Raw genomic sequence first — 15321 nt, forward strand, 5'->3', positions numbered from 1 at the left:
TGATCTATCTCCCTGTTTCAGGTTAAACCAAAGGGCCGTAAAAAAAGGTGGGAGACAGCAGATGGAACAGGAACTTTTGGCTTCAGCGTGATCATGTTTTTCTAGCATTACCTCAAAGAACAGGGAGACAGCAGATGGAACAGGAACCTTTGGCTTCAGCGAGATCATGTTTTTCTAGCATTACCTCAAAGAACAGGGAGACAGGGGTCTAGGCTCTGAGGATGTTTGACCCACAGGACAACAGACCTGCTCCACCCATCCCGCTTGGTTCTCCCTAGACAACAAATACTCTCAACACGGAATCACCATCCAGAAATGCTTCGAGGTGCTGATGACCCAGCAACCATGCCCTTTCCTTTGAGGGTCCCCTTAAATTTCATTTTCTCCTGCCACCTGCTATCCCTCTGAGACTTTCCAAGACCAAGCTCTTCTTTCTGTGAGTCTTGAAACCTTCTTACCAGCCTTGCGCTTTGGCATCCAGTGTCATCATGACCTTTGATTGCGTCTGTGTGAGACAATCATGGCAGCATCTCCCTTAAAGAAAACTAGTTTGCATATTCTTTTCGTATTGTTGACCCATTCCCAGGTTACTGAAATTATATGAAAGAAAATAAAAAGTTGAGAGACACAATCCCATCAAGAGGTTTGTTTTGAATTAATATTATTTCTATTTTCTTCTTATTCTGCTAGGTCTTGTCATAGAAAGTCTGTCTTGACCATTCTCTTGATGAGCATCCCCTATAATATACCATCTCTTCCAGACAGTGGTCGGCACTGTGGGTATGGTATCTTTGTGTTTGCACTGTAAGTAGATGCTGTATCCTTGGCAGTATGTTCCAGAAATCTTTCTGCAGTAGAAGTTTAAAAACATGGGTTTATGTGCCCATGTTGGTAATGACAAGTCTAGGAAATGCAGCACTCCACAAAATCCACTTGGTCAAATTTTGTCCACTCTTCACATATTTGAAACTGAGCTCCTTCTCTTTCTCAAAGCTTGCCGGGTTGCGTGGGTATAACTGTGGTGGAAATGCCATTTTATTTTTTACATACATTTTTTAGTCTCCATAGCAGTGCTTGCCAGATACTATTTCATGGTTTAAGCCATCTGCCAAGCTGTGATAAGACATTTAAGTGAATTCCTCCTTGTATCATATTATCTGAGAAATTTGTGTTCATTATAGTTGTCTCTGAAGAATTCTCAATGGTTGTTGAAACTATAGTACTGAAGAAATATTAACCAGGATTGTTCAGCAGATGTTCCTTTCAACTTTATCCAAAATACAATCCAAAAATCAATATTCAACAAAACCCCAAGTCATTCAGCAAGCTAAGCTGTGCAGACTGAACTCACGTCGGAGCACCTTCACCTCCAGCACCATTCCGGCTGGGCCCACAGCGGCTGGGGCTTCTGTGTGCCAGCCTGCAGCCAGCGTGGCATCTGGGGCACACATTTGCCCTCAGCTTTCTCCTTCTTCACGTAATCTCAGACTCGGGTCTCCAGAACAGTGAGAGAATGAGTTTTTGTGTTAAGCCACAACGACTTGCTGGTATTTGTTTCAACAGCCCTCGAAAACTAAGCTGTGTGAATTTTACTTTCTTGACTGCTGGATTTTCTTGTATTCCTTTAAAGAGTGTTGGACCTTTTTTGGCATGTAGTTACTAGAGATCATTTTTAAAGCAGATTCAGAAAAACTTTCTTCTAAGACTCAATAAATCCCAATCCAGGGTGTAAATTATTCTCCTGATAATTCTAGCTGATGCCTTATATATTAGCAGGTTTTACCATTCTGGCTGTCTGAAATATGAATTATTTCCATCTTGTGCAGCCTACTACTTTTGAGTGGTTCTTTCCTTGGGTAGTTTTATTTATCTCACACACATGCTGATCAGCACTCAGCCAAAGGCTTGTTAGGGTACCTCTTAACAGTTATTGGCAGAATCGCCAATTAGTATAAGACGAAATAAAAAGTAACATCTTAGTAATTGTTATATGCCAGGAGCCATGTTACAGTTTAATGAACATTAACTAAATAAAATGTACATTGTTTGTGTTTATGACAAATGCAATTATAACCTTATTACACTTTTGGCATCCTTTACGAAAGCACATTAAGGTTCAATATAGAAATAGTTAAGTTACACTTAACTTGTCCTCAATAATAATAAAACATTTTTTTTAAATCTCAGACACTCCTCAAGTATGGCTCATTTTCTGTCTGCATGTAGCGACACTGGCTACCTGATGGCCTTGTTACTTCCCCACTCTGCATATACTGGAACAGAAAGCTACTTACATACAAAAATTAATTGGAGCGAAGGGAGAAGACATTTCTTTGTATTGATTAAATAATGACTATGCAGAAATGTGTATGGTCAAGCCAGGCAGTTTCATTTATAGCAATGTTTGTTATAGAATTTCAATATGATGTGATAGAAGTTTTTCAAACTATGAAACCCTGGCCGGATTGTGCACCTTCTAGTTGAAATGAAGTATTCATAACAGATTGCAGCTTCAGATTTTGTTTGCTGCTTCTTAGACATTTTAGAAACACACTTAATGAATTTTATAGAATTCTGAGGACAGCATTTCTCCCCCACTTCTTTCATTTTTAAACTGCTTCATTATTTATAAGAGGTCTGGGTATAATTGTAGCATTTCATATGCTTGCTCAGAGAAATGGACCATTTCCTTGGTCACTGAGGATGTTTCTCACATAATCAACAGTTTATACGCCTTGATCTTATTCTTTTTTTATTTATCCCTGTGTGTTTTGTGGAAGTTAAAATGGCTACGATAGCCTAACCAAATAGCACCGAACACTGCACAGAGCAACATACTCTGATATCTTTTGCTGTTTTCTGTTCTTGTTCCACACATATAGGTTTTTCTTTCATGACATTTGGTCTTGCTAACGTTTGGGGGTCACCTCAGAGACCAAGCTGAGTTGCTGTTAATAAAAAAGTTACATTTGGCGCATACTCCTTAAGTTCTGGTACCCATTCCTTGTACATTGTGAAATGAGGCTACCCTGACCACAGAGAAGCATATAAGGAAGACATCAGTCACTGGATTAGATAAAGGTCTCAGACAATCATAGTTTTCCTGTGTGACCATAACTTCCCTGTCCGGCCGTGTCACCGAGTCCTAGGAGGTACCGCCTGCCTACTAATGGTGATGCTGACTGTGCAGTGGTAGGGGATGGCGGACACTTAGCTCTCTGGGAAGGCGTCGCTGGCATAGCTCTTGAGTAGCACATCCTGCCCACAGTCCTGTCACCAACCACCACGCACGGGAGGATGAGTGTGCACGGCAGTGAGCCGTGCTGCTACTGGACAGCCTGCGGACACAGTCCTGGCTCCAGCGGATACTAGCCATTGCCTCCAGTAACTATTTAACAAGTGAAATAAAATAAGGTTTAAGAAAGTCTTATTTCTCAATAATGTCAATGGAAGACTATTTGGTCTTGACTATTAAAATAGAAAAATAGAGCAAAGTTAGTAAAAAACCTAATTTAAAAATAAATCCTGAATTTTATAGAAATACATTACTATGTATTCAGATGACTCCTTTACTATTCAGTGACATTGGGACTACATTTTATTTCACCAGAGGAATAAAGAAAAATACAGCCCTGTTTCTAGCATCACGTGATACAGTCTCTTATGATTATTTCCACAAATACTATGTAAGACGACTCTAAGATATTTATAAGAAAGAAACCAAGGTCCTGTTATTTTTAACTGATCTTATCTAGATAATAGATTAAGAAAACAGAGATAAAGAAAGTAAATAATTGCACAAAGTTTATTGTCTCTGCACCAGACAAACTATCTGTTCCTAGCCTGCTATATATAATGTTAGTATATGTGAACCTTAAACACTTCACCAAACAAATATTTGAGCATATTTGATTCCAAATACCTCTTGGTAAAGTAAATGCCGAGGGTAATGGAAGGAATCCCAAACTAGGAATCAAGACAGTGGGTTTTCAGCTCTGTCTGGGCCTCCAATACTAAAGTATACATATATTATAGACCATTCAGATGGAACATCTGTAAACTAAGGGGACTCAACCAGATGAAATTTGGTATACTTTCCAGCTTTAAAATTCCATCATACTAGGTACTCAAATAACTATTCCAACCCCCCCCCAAAACTAGCATTCATAATTTTTTTAAAAATTTTGAAATTAAATTTCAAGTGGGGTGACATTGATCAATAAGAGAGTACATAGGTTTCAGGAGAACATCCATACCATTAGCATTCATAAATTTTTAAATATATTTAAGCTGGTGGATAGTAGTGTGGCTGTATTATTTATAATCATACATGAATTAGAAGAGCTAGTTTCATTGCTGCAACACTGCACCAGAAAAGCTTGTATTAATAAAACAATAATGATAAAGCATTTTTCTGAACTTACCATTTGTAAATACTGCTTTCTTTCAGAAAATAGAAACGACCTGACCTTTGGAGTTTAAAAATAAGCCACTAATTTTATTTGGTGATTAATATCAATTAAACCTTTTCTTACAGAAGTCACAATTGACATATGTGGTTATAGTTATTAGTGCTTCACTAAAAAAGGCTTTAACATGCATCTTTTTATTGGTTATTTCCTAAAAAAATCAAGTGGATGACACAGAACTTTATAGACTAGAATATATACCTTGTTGTTAGCAAAGGAAAATGGGAATGTACTTTAATTTTCTTTCTTGGGAAGGATAGTAAACAGAGAATTGTGAATCATTGGTTTACATTAGAGTTCTCCAAGTGAGGTCTCCAGACCACAAGTGGCCCATTACCTGGAAACTTGTTAGAAATGCAAATCTTGGGTCCCATTCCAGACTAAGTGAAGTCATGGAGTCTGGGGATGGGGCCCAACAGCCTCCCAGGAGATGCTGACATACCTAGCGTTTAGTCAGTACTTTCAACCTATTCTGTAGAACATGTACACTATTCTTTGCACGTATCAAGTGACGTAACTGAGTGGGTAGGAAACAATTTAAAATATTAAGCCAAATCTTGTAACAAATTGTTTCTGGCGAGACTTAAAAGTAAACCCACTCCTCCTTTCTTATTAGTTTTACATATCTTAAGTTGCCCTCTTGTCTCACAAAATGCTGACCTGACCTGCTCCAGATTTGAGTATTTTAACATCTACTTTGTCATTTTTTCAACAAGGTCATGCTCAAACTGCAACTAGGAGTCATAGTAATCATTTCTTAGGTTTCCCTACAATTTCTAAGAGATTAGCAAAATTTTAAAATAGAAAAACAAGCAAAACTGAAAGATTAAATCTGTTTATCCAGCAATAATTATTAGATACTTAAAATTAGCTGAGTCTATCAGCTACTCTTACTGGCTGGGAAGATAGTAGTGAACAATACAGATGAAAATCTCTGCCCTCAGGGAGCTTCCATTTTATTGGATGTTTCATTGTTATTGCTCTGGTGACCCTTTTAAAAAAGAGATACCTTTAATATCTGTACTAGTCACTCTTCTCTTTCTCTACTTGTAAGCTGCAATAAATAGTAACAGAGTGCACATTGATATTAAATATTAAAATATAAATTTCTTTTTTGTTGGTTATTCAGTGAGAAGAGGGGAGGCAGAAAGATTTCCACATGCACCCTGACTGGGATCTACCCAACAAGCCCACTAGGGGGTGATGCTCTGCCCGGCTGGGGTACTGCTTGGTTGTTCAGCAACCCAGCTCCTCCTTGTGCCCCAGGCAGAGGCCATGGAGCCATCCTCAGTGCCTGGGGCCAACTCACTCCAATCGAGCATGGCTGCAGGAGGGGGAGAAAAAGAAAGAGAGAGGGAGAGAGAGAGGGAGAGGGAGAGAGAGAGGAAGAGAGAGAGGGAGAGAGAGAAGCGAGAGGGGAAGGGATAGAGAAGAAGATTGGTGCTTCTCTTGGGTGCCCTGACCAGGAATCGAATCCAGGATATCCAAACGCAGGGCCGATGATCTACCACTGAGCCAACCGGCCAGGGCCTATACATTTCTTTAAATTATCTTACTAAACCATGAGGTATGAGTAAATTTTAAATTACTAGGAAAAAAACTAGATACAGACTATTTTTTAAACAAAATACATTCAATATTTGCAAATAATGTATTGTTCATAATGTGCAGATACTCAGTTTTAGGAGTTAAAAGTTTATACTCCATACTTTAAAGCAGGCTAGCAGTCATAAGAGAGGGCCGAACAGGCTCAGAGTGCCTCCAAAGCCCCAACTCCAGAAAAGTGACACTATGTGACCTATGTGGCAGCCCCTGAAAAGTTCCATTCTCAGGGCTTGTACTTATTTGAGGTGACTCAGAGCCTGCTTGTATGGACAGTCATATCTCTGGGGAACTTGTCAAAAATGATCAATTACAACTTAGGTGATGTAATAAGTTAGGACAAATAAAGGGGTGGCTAAAAAATTAAAAGGAAAATGACATGCCTATAAGTTACTATGAAAAGCTCAACACATTCCTGGAACTCTAGAAGGCCACATGCATGTGCAGGACTGTGTATATGCTCAGGGAAGACCAGAGAAGGCTCCAATCTTTCACCTCTGGCTGACCTTCATAGTCTGTGCAAGAAGGTGAAATCCACCTTATTTCCCCATGTATAAGATGCACTCTAATTTGGGGGCCCGAAATTGGAAAAAAAATGTATTACATAAAGTTATTGAACTCAAGTTTTATTCATCATAAAATTCATATAACTCCTCATCACTGTCAAAACTCCCATCCATTAGCTTGTCCTCATCTGTGTCTGATGACAAGCCACTGTCTTCAACAATGAGTGCAACAACAAGTGCAAAAAAGCGGAAATGCAAGTAAAAAAATTACAACCACTGTATAAGATGCACCCAGTTTTTAGGCCCCAAATATTTTGGAAAAAGGTGCATCTTATACATGGGGAAATACGGTATGTAAGGCAGAGTGATAAAAACTGCATATCAAAACTTTACAAACACATCCCAAGCACACACGGAGCCCCTTGGAAAGGCTGCAGGACTTCTTGGTGCCAGGCCTTTAAGGAAATCTCTGTCCAGTCATTAGATGACCACTTAGCTAAGTGGGTACCTCAGTGGTTGCACAACACAAAAAATACAAACTTTATACAGAATTACTCAAAGAAATTTACAAACTAAATAACTAGTAAGAATAATAATTACAAAAAAGACAAATCATAAAAGGGAGGGGTAGAGAGTCTGCACAACACAAAAAATACAAACTTTATACAGAATTATTCAAAGAAATTTACAAACTAAATAAGTAGTAAGAATAATAATTATAAAAAAGACAAATCATAAAAGGGAGGGGTAGAGAGTCTGATTTCCAGGTTTGCCACATTATAGTATCTCAAATGTCCAATTAGAAACAAAAAATTTATAAGACATAAAAAAAGTAATAGTGAAGTATAATCCTACACAGAAATGAAAAAAGCCAGTAACATCTGTTCCTGAGAGAGTCCAGGTATTAGATTTACTAGACAAAGATTTTTTTAAAAATTTATATATATGTTAAAAGACATAAAGAAAACCATAAGAAGAGAACTAAGAGAAAGTACGAGAATGATATATCAGCAAATAGCAAATATCAACAGAAAGACAGAAATAATTTTAAAAAATAGAAATTCTGGATTTCAAAAGTACAATATTCAACAGAGTCATTGTCTCATCTATAGATTTGAATGGGCAGAGGAAAGAATCTGTGGAACTTTGAGGTAAGCAAATTGAGATTATCTAGTCTGAGGAATAGACAGAAAAAGAAGGAAGAAAAAATGACAAAAGCCAACATCCTTTCCAGATAAAACACTCAACATGGAAGAATACAAAGGAAATTCCTAAACCTGATAAAGGCTATACAAGGCATGGCGGATCTTGTTAATGCTTTTCCTGTATCTATTGAGATTATTGTGTGGGTTTTTGCCCTTAATGCTATTTTTATGGCCTATTACATTGACTAATTTTCATATATTAAATCATTACTATCGTAATAGATCTGCTTACTTATACTACATTTCTAAAAACAAAAAATTATTTCTACACTGAGTATAAGCTCTGAATCCAGTATATACAGATAACATATTTTTAAAACTATGTCTAATTTTATATAATTATATAGTAAAATATGATTTGCTAAATTAGAAAATGGGCAAAGAATTAGAATAGATTCTCCAAAGAAGAGACAAATAAAACTTCAAAAGATGCTCACATCATCAGTAACTAAGGAAACCCAAAACAGAAGACACTACTCTACCCACTAGGATGGATATAACAACAGGACAGTAAGTGTGGATGAGGCTGTGGAGAAACTGAAACCCTCGTACATGGCTGCTGGGTTGTAAAATGGGTCAGAGCCACTTTAGGGAAGATTTTGACAGTTCCTCAAAATGTTTAACATACAGACAACGTGACACAGCAATTTCATGACTAAATATATACCCAAAGGAACTGAAAATATGTCTACACAAAAACCTGTATGTGAATGTTCATATAGCATTATTCATACCAGCTAAAAATGGAAGCAACTTAAATGCTCACCAGCAGATTAAAGGTAAATAAAATGTGGTATATCCACATAAGAGAATCGTATTTAGCCATAAAAAGTAATAAAATTTTGATGCATGCTATGACATGGAGGAACACTGAAAACATTGTGCTACATGAAAAAGGTCCGACACAAAAGGTCATATATGATATGACTGTATTTATATAAAATATTCAGAATAGGCAAATCCATGGAGTCAGGAGGTAGTTTAGTATTTGCCAGGGGCTAAGGAGAGAAAGCAATGGAAGTGGGGTGGCTACTAATGAGTATGGGTTTTCTTTTTGGGGTTGTATTGAATGTTTTAAAATTAGAGAGTGACGACAGTTGCAAAACTCTTGTGAATATATTAAAACCTGATGAACTGTAGACTTTGAAAGGGTAAATTTTATGTTATTTGAATTATATCAAAATGAAACTATTAAAAAAAGAACATCATTGCATCTTGGCCTTTTGGCTAAAATCAAGTGCAAAAAAAAAAAGAACATCACGTGGTTATGAAAGGTGAAGCTGGTTATGATAAAAAAGCAACAAATACAAGCAAACATACACAGCCCATCCCTCTCCATGTCAGAGAGGAGAGCTGAGTCTGGCTGTGGATGTGGAAATACAGTATGAGACAGGGAGAAAGCAACACATAGAGGAACGGAGATGCTTCGTTGATCACCAAGGTTTTGCTGGTAAGAACTATGCTGCTAGTTGCGCCACTGACAGAAAATAAAAGTGAAAAGCCCAGTGAGGTTCCTGCGAACACGGCAACTTTACTGAGCTGTGTTCACTGTTAGGTTCTTTGGGTTACCAAATGGTCAATCACCCAAGTGCTTATTATAAAGACTTTTTCTAATGGAAAGAAGAACAAATAATTAAAATGAGAAATATCAACTGAGGAGTCATTCATACTTTGGTGTCAGCCGAAACTTAAGGGTATACAACGAGCTTTACAAGTAGGTTTCAGGGAAGAAGCGAGGAAGCCTAGTCACCTCGCTCTTGGGTGGCACTCAAAATCACCTTCTCATCCTTTGCTCCTGTTCAAACAGCTGTCTGTGGCATGTGGGTAGCAGAGTTTGAAGTGTAGCAGGTGTTTGTAATTTCCTTTCTCAAGGTCACAGGTGACTCTGCCAGCGTGCTAGAAAAACCACAGCTTCTGGGCCCCGTTCTTCCCACCAAACCCCAAGTTCCCCTTCTCACATCCAGATTACCCTCTGCTCCTTGTGTCTGTAACTCGTCCCACAGCTATTAGAAGTGAAGGACCATTACTCATAGGAAATCTACCAAGACTTTATCCACTTAACCTCAAATCGTATCTAATTAAATTTCTAGGCAAGTGGACGGGATATTTTCCAAGAAAAACTTTTGAAATTGGCTTTCTGAGATAATGTCCATGGTAGATTTACTACGTGGGAGGAATCTGTGTTGGACTACGTCCCTCCTCCAACCCAGACCTTTAGGACCCTGTTTCCCGTCATTCTGGTCAGCCCTCCCAGTACGGCTCAGTTGTCTATACCCTGCATTGCGGCTCCTGCTTAACCCCATTATAAGTTACACTGACGACACAAAGATCAGATGACATAATGAACATATGGAACGGAGCTTTTAAAACAATAAATTGTTTTTACAAGCATTAATTGCTGTTAATATTACCTGAACTGCTCCCAATTTCCACAGAATCTGCTTTGTTCCACTGAGTGGCATTAGATTTAATGACTTATTCACATAAACTGATTCTGCTTTTAGGGAGACCATCTTGTTGGCTCATCTACCAAAATGCATTAACACATTTAATTTAAATGTTTTAGGAGACCCTTTAAAAATTTTTTTATTGAATTTATAGGGATGACATTGATTAATAAAATTATACGGATTTCAGGTGCACAATTCCATAATGTATCACATTATATGTTCATCACCCCAAGTCAAGTCTCCCATCACCTTATGCCCCCTCTGCCCTCCTCCACCTTCCCCACCCCCTTTCCCTCCTGCAATCTGCACTGTTGTTTGTGTCTATGTTTTTCTTGATTAAGCTCTTCACCTTTTTCCCCTAGTCCCCATTCCCTCTGACAGCTGTCAGTCTGCTCTGTATCTATGAGTCTGTTTCTATTTTGTTAGTTTATTTTGTTCATTGGATTCCATGTATAAGTGAAATCATGATATTTGCCTTTTTCTGTCTGGGTTGTTTCGACTAGCATAATAATTTGGGAGACCCTTAAAGACCTTTTGTGTTTCAGTTTCCCTACTGGGAAATGACGATAATACTTTTATCTTTTAGAATTATTATGACATTCAAGGGAGATAACTTACATAAAGCACTTTATACAGTGCCTGGTACAGAGGTAAGTGCCCAATAAAAGATAGGTATAATAATTACTATTCAATTCCTAAAGTTCTTTGAGTTATCATAAAGAAATGGTATTTTGTAGTAGTAAGCTATTTCTGTAAAACACCCACAACTATAAATACAGCCATATTTTCCAAACCAAATACAGATCTACTAACTTCACCTCAATTTCTGAAAAGAGAAATGTATTTCTGGTTTTGGCAAAGTAAGCTCTGAATCCAAAAGGCGCCCTCAGAGAAGCCTGCTCATGTTGCCATCAGATACTACCAGGAGAGATACGGTGACAAGAAAACTGTGAAGTTTCATTCCATTCCCTTTAGGAATTTATCTCAACCTTGATGCATCATACTAATCTGTGATCCAATCATGTGGTAATGCCAAGAGGTGTCTGCGTTGCTGACTGCCACGCAGAGACTGATCTCTGGGGACACTGAGCTGGTGGCGGGATGAAGAGTACCCCAGAAGGAAGGAAATAGGTGAACTCAACGTTTATCAGGGCGAAGAAAGAATCTACGGAACGTTAGTACTATAGTGGCATTTGGGAGATGTTCATGTAGGCAGGAAAAACAGAGCACTAGTTTAATAAGTTTTGATTACACTTCTCCCCAAAATGGAGAGTATTTCATAAGATAATGAAGGTTACACTTTTTCTTTTCTAAATAATTGTTTTTTAAAAAATTATTTTCTGGCATGATCTACTCAAGTTTTGACTTCTTCTATAGACCATATCAATGCTTCCTCATAAAGGGGTCACATTTTATACTGATTGGCAGGAAAATTTCAAATAATCACCAACCTTATTTTTAAAAAATATGCAAGTAAATGCTTTGGTAAGCACAATGCCATGTAACACTTTAAAATTGCTTTTAAATTATATTCCCCAATAAAAATAACATAAATAAAAACTTAAATTGCCCATGTCAGGAAATTTTCACTATTTTTATTTTGCTTGCTATTTAATATTTTTCTGATGTTCTGAATAAGGGGCATTATTAATTTTGTCAGTGTTTCAGAGGTTGGAAGAAAGTTATTATCACAGCTAATAATAAGAAGAAAAGAATTCAAAAGAATTTTTACAGGCCAGATACTGACTCAAAAATAAATTGATGAGCCTGGCCTGTGGTGGCACAGTGGATAAAGTATATACCTGGAATGCTGAGGATGCTGGTTCGAACCCCGGGTTTGCCTGGTCAAGGCACATACGACAAGCAACCAATGAACAACTCAAGTGAAGCAACTATGAGTTGGTATTTCTCGCTCCTCTCCCCTCTCTATCCTCTCTATAAAATCAATAGATAAAAATCCTAAAAAAAAAAAAAGATTGAAATTTGAAATTCAACAAGGACAAATGAACAACTGCCCTTGGTGTTATACATTAGTTTCTGAGAGATTACTGTTAGTGTTAACACATTGTACTCAGTACTTGAAACAACAGAACAACACAAATAAAGTAGGTATAATTATTATCTCCATTCTAGAGATGAGGATACTGAGGCACAAATATATAAATAATGGGAAAATAAGTCTTGATAGCATCTTTAAAACATCAAGGAGTTACGGTAGGTTTATGTTCAATATGAACAGTATCCAGATTGCAGAAACTGTTAATACCACTACATTTCTCATATCACAGTTAGAACAGTAACTGCTTTTCCAAAGACTGTGAACAAGAAGGAACAGAATCAACACATATTAAGAGAAGTAAATGGATGTGATACAGATACTTTCAAACATATTAAGAGCTGCTTTCATGGAAGAGGAAACTGATATGTCTTACAATGGTCTCGAAAAACAGTACAGCTAAGATCTTAATCATTTGTAGTAAAATACAAAACCTGAGTAAGTCATGAAAACACAGCGTTTTAAGGTAGAACCAGTTTTGTTTTCCAGGAAGGAAAGTATCCACAAGCAAAGGGGCTTTTTCTTTAGTGTAGTTGATGCACCTTTTTCATATGTTGAAACCAGGTGACTGGAAATGTGTAGAAATTAGAAATGTCTCATAGCTCTATAACAGTATCCCACTACTGGCGGCTAATCTTTGGAAAAGTAGTCAGGCAAATATCAAGAACTCCAGAGGCTCTTTGGTAGCATGTTAATTAAAAAAAGAAAAGAACCTCCTGATTGTTTACTAACTGTGTGATCCTAGGCAAGCCTCTTCACTTTTCAGTGCCTCGGTTTCATCCTTTATAAAGTGGGCACGATAATACTTCTGTGAGAACTGTGCAGCTGGGCCCTGGACAGAAAGCTGTGGATACCCTTGTCGTGAAGAATCTGCTTGCTCCCTGCCCATGATAATGCAAATGACTTCCCACACTGAAACCTGAGCCCTTCTGACTATTGGGTCTCCCTTCTGAATTCTGCGGCTGTGGCCCTGTCAAGCATAACAGATTTAGATCTTCAAACTCATCCTCTTTTCTGAGATCCAAGCCTATATTCTCATTTTTTTGTTGAACATTTCTACTTGTTCATGGCCTTTGGTTATCTGAAATTTAACATGTCTAAAATTGAATCTGTTATTCTCTATAAAAATCAGCTTTCATTCATTTCTGTTTTCAAAAACATGTAGTCTGTTAATGAAGTCATCATTCTCTCAGTGATCTATGTCTGCAGTTTTGGAATCATTGTTTACCACTTTTCTTTTGAGTCCCTATCATAAGTTCTTTTTTAAAAAAATTCATTTTAGAGAGGAGAGAGAGAGGGAGAGAGAGAAGGGAGGGAGGAGCAGGAAGCATCAACTCCATGTGCTTTGACCAGGCAAGCCCAGGGTTTCGAACAGGTGATCTCAGTGTAAATGCTTTATCCAGGTTGATGCTTTATCCACTGCGCCACCACAGGTCAGGCCCTATCATCAGTTCTAGTCTGCAAATACTTCTCATTACCCTTTTGTACATATATACAGTGGAATATTACTTGACCATAAAAATGAATGGTATCTTAACATTTGCAACAGAATGGATGGACCTAGAGGGTATTATGCTAAGTAAAATAACGCAGACACAGAAAGACAAGTACCATATGATTTCACTTATATGCGGAATATCAACAACAAAATAAACAAATGAGCCAACAAAATAGAAATAGACTCATACAGAGAGCAGGCTGATGGATGCCAGAGGGGAGGGTTACTGGGTGGTGGGGTTAAAAAGGTGAAGTGATTAAGAAATACTATTAGTAGATACAAAATTGGTATGGAACGTAAGGCAAAACATGGGGAATGTAGTCCATAAAGTGTGGTGACGATGGTGCCAAGTGGACTCTTAAATTATTGGAAGGAACATTTTGGGAGTTTATGAATGTCTTTCCACTGTCCTGTTCATTTGAAACTAATACAAAATAGTGTTGAATGCAAACTGTAATTGAAAAATAAAATAATAATTACATTACCCCCTTGGTCATATTCTCATGCTCAAATTCCTTACTATTGCTTATACTGAGCCTTAATTCTTTATTAAAGTCTTAATTCTTTATCCAACATCCAGCAATCTATATAAATCATGCCCAATTTACCTTTTCTAATCTTTTAGCTCATGTTCTTAAATACTCTGCTTCAGTCAAACTGTCTATTCATCTGTCAAATGTGTGTATTTTTACTTTTATGGATCTTTTGGTCACACTGTTACTCTCGTCTAGAATATCCTATTCCTTTTTAAATCCCATCCTTCCTTGTTATGCAGTAGCACCTTCCCAAACAGCCTTCTCTAAACAGCTTCCCCAAACTCTCTAGTCCTGGGAATTCCTACAGCACTCAAGACCTAACCCATAGTGCTTTCCTTCAGCACAAGCAGCCCTGGTGACAAGCCATCTGTTTCATATTGTTCTGAACTTTTATCCATTTCATGTATTGGGATTTAAGTGTTTACAGCTAACTTTTATAAGAGACCAAGGCATGAAGCAGGTATTATATATAAAAATATATTTTTAATGTTTATTTTATTGATTTTAGAGAGAGAGGAGAAGAGAGAGACAGAGATGACAGAAACATTGATCTGTTGTTCCTGTATGTGCCCTGTCCGGGGTGGGGGGATCAAACTGATACCTCTGTGCTTCAGCACGATGCTCTCGCCAACCGAGCTGTCCAGCCCGGGCATGTTTTATATGTTTTGTATTTCTACTTTTGCCATATTACTCTCAGACCTGCCTGGTGTTCGGTACTGTACTGTCCTATGCACATTCTTAGTGTTTTCTGATAATTTAGAAAATACATTCAGATTATGCCACTGTTGTGTTATAGTCCTCCAGTAATATAAAATTTTCAGAATTAAAAAAGTTTTCCAGGTAGAAAAATTTATAATAGTCAAAAGAAAATTAGGGGGAAAAAGCTAAGAAAATCATAAATGTCAGTGGAGTGTGCTGATGGTAAAATCAACATAAGCGTCACAATTTACAGTGTCTGGGTGAAAAACGAATGTGTTGATACTTAAGAAAAATGTTGTA

The 15321-nt window shown here is 37.5% G+C and overlaps 1 protein-coding gene and 2 pseudogenes across 1 annotated transcript in view; 1 reads left to right on the top strand and 2 right to left on the bottom strand.

Moving 5' to 3' along the window:
* The window catches only part of AHI1 (Abelson helper integration site 1), a 213661-nt gene that overhangs the window by 38521 nt on the left and 159819 nt on the right, over positions 1-15321 (bottom strand). The gene's annotated exons all lie outside the window — the stretch shown is intronic.
* On the top strand, positions 167-361 carry LOC136316477 (H/ACA ribonucleoprotein complex subunit 3 pseudogene; annotated as a pseudogene).
* On the bottom strand, positions 2719-14975 carry LOC136316420 (rho-related GTP-binding protein RhoQ pseudogene; annotated as a pseudogene).

The sequence above is a fragment of the Saccopteryx bilineata genome, chromosome 12, assembly GCF_036850765.1.
Source record: "Saccopteryx bilineata isolate mSacBil1 chromosome 12, mSacBil1_pri_phased_curated, whole genome shotgun sequence".
Taxonomy (NCBI): Eukaryota; Metazoa; Chordata; class Mammalia; order Chiroptera; family Emballonuridae; genus Saccopteryx; species Saccopteryx bilineata.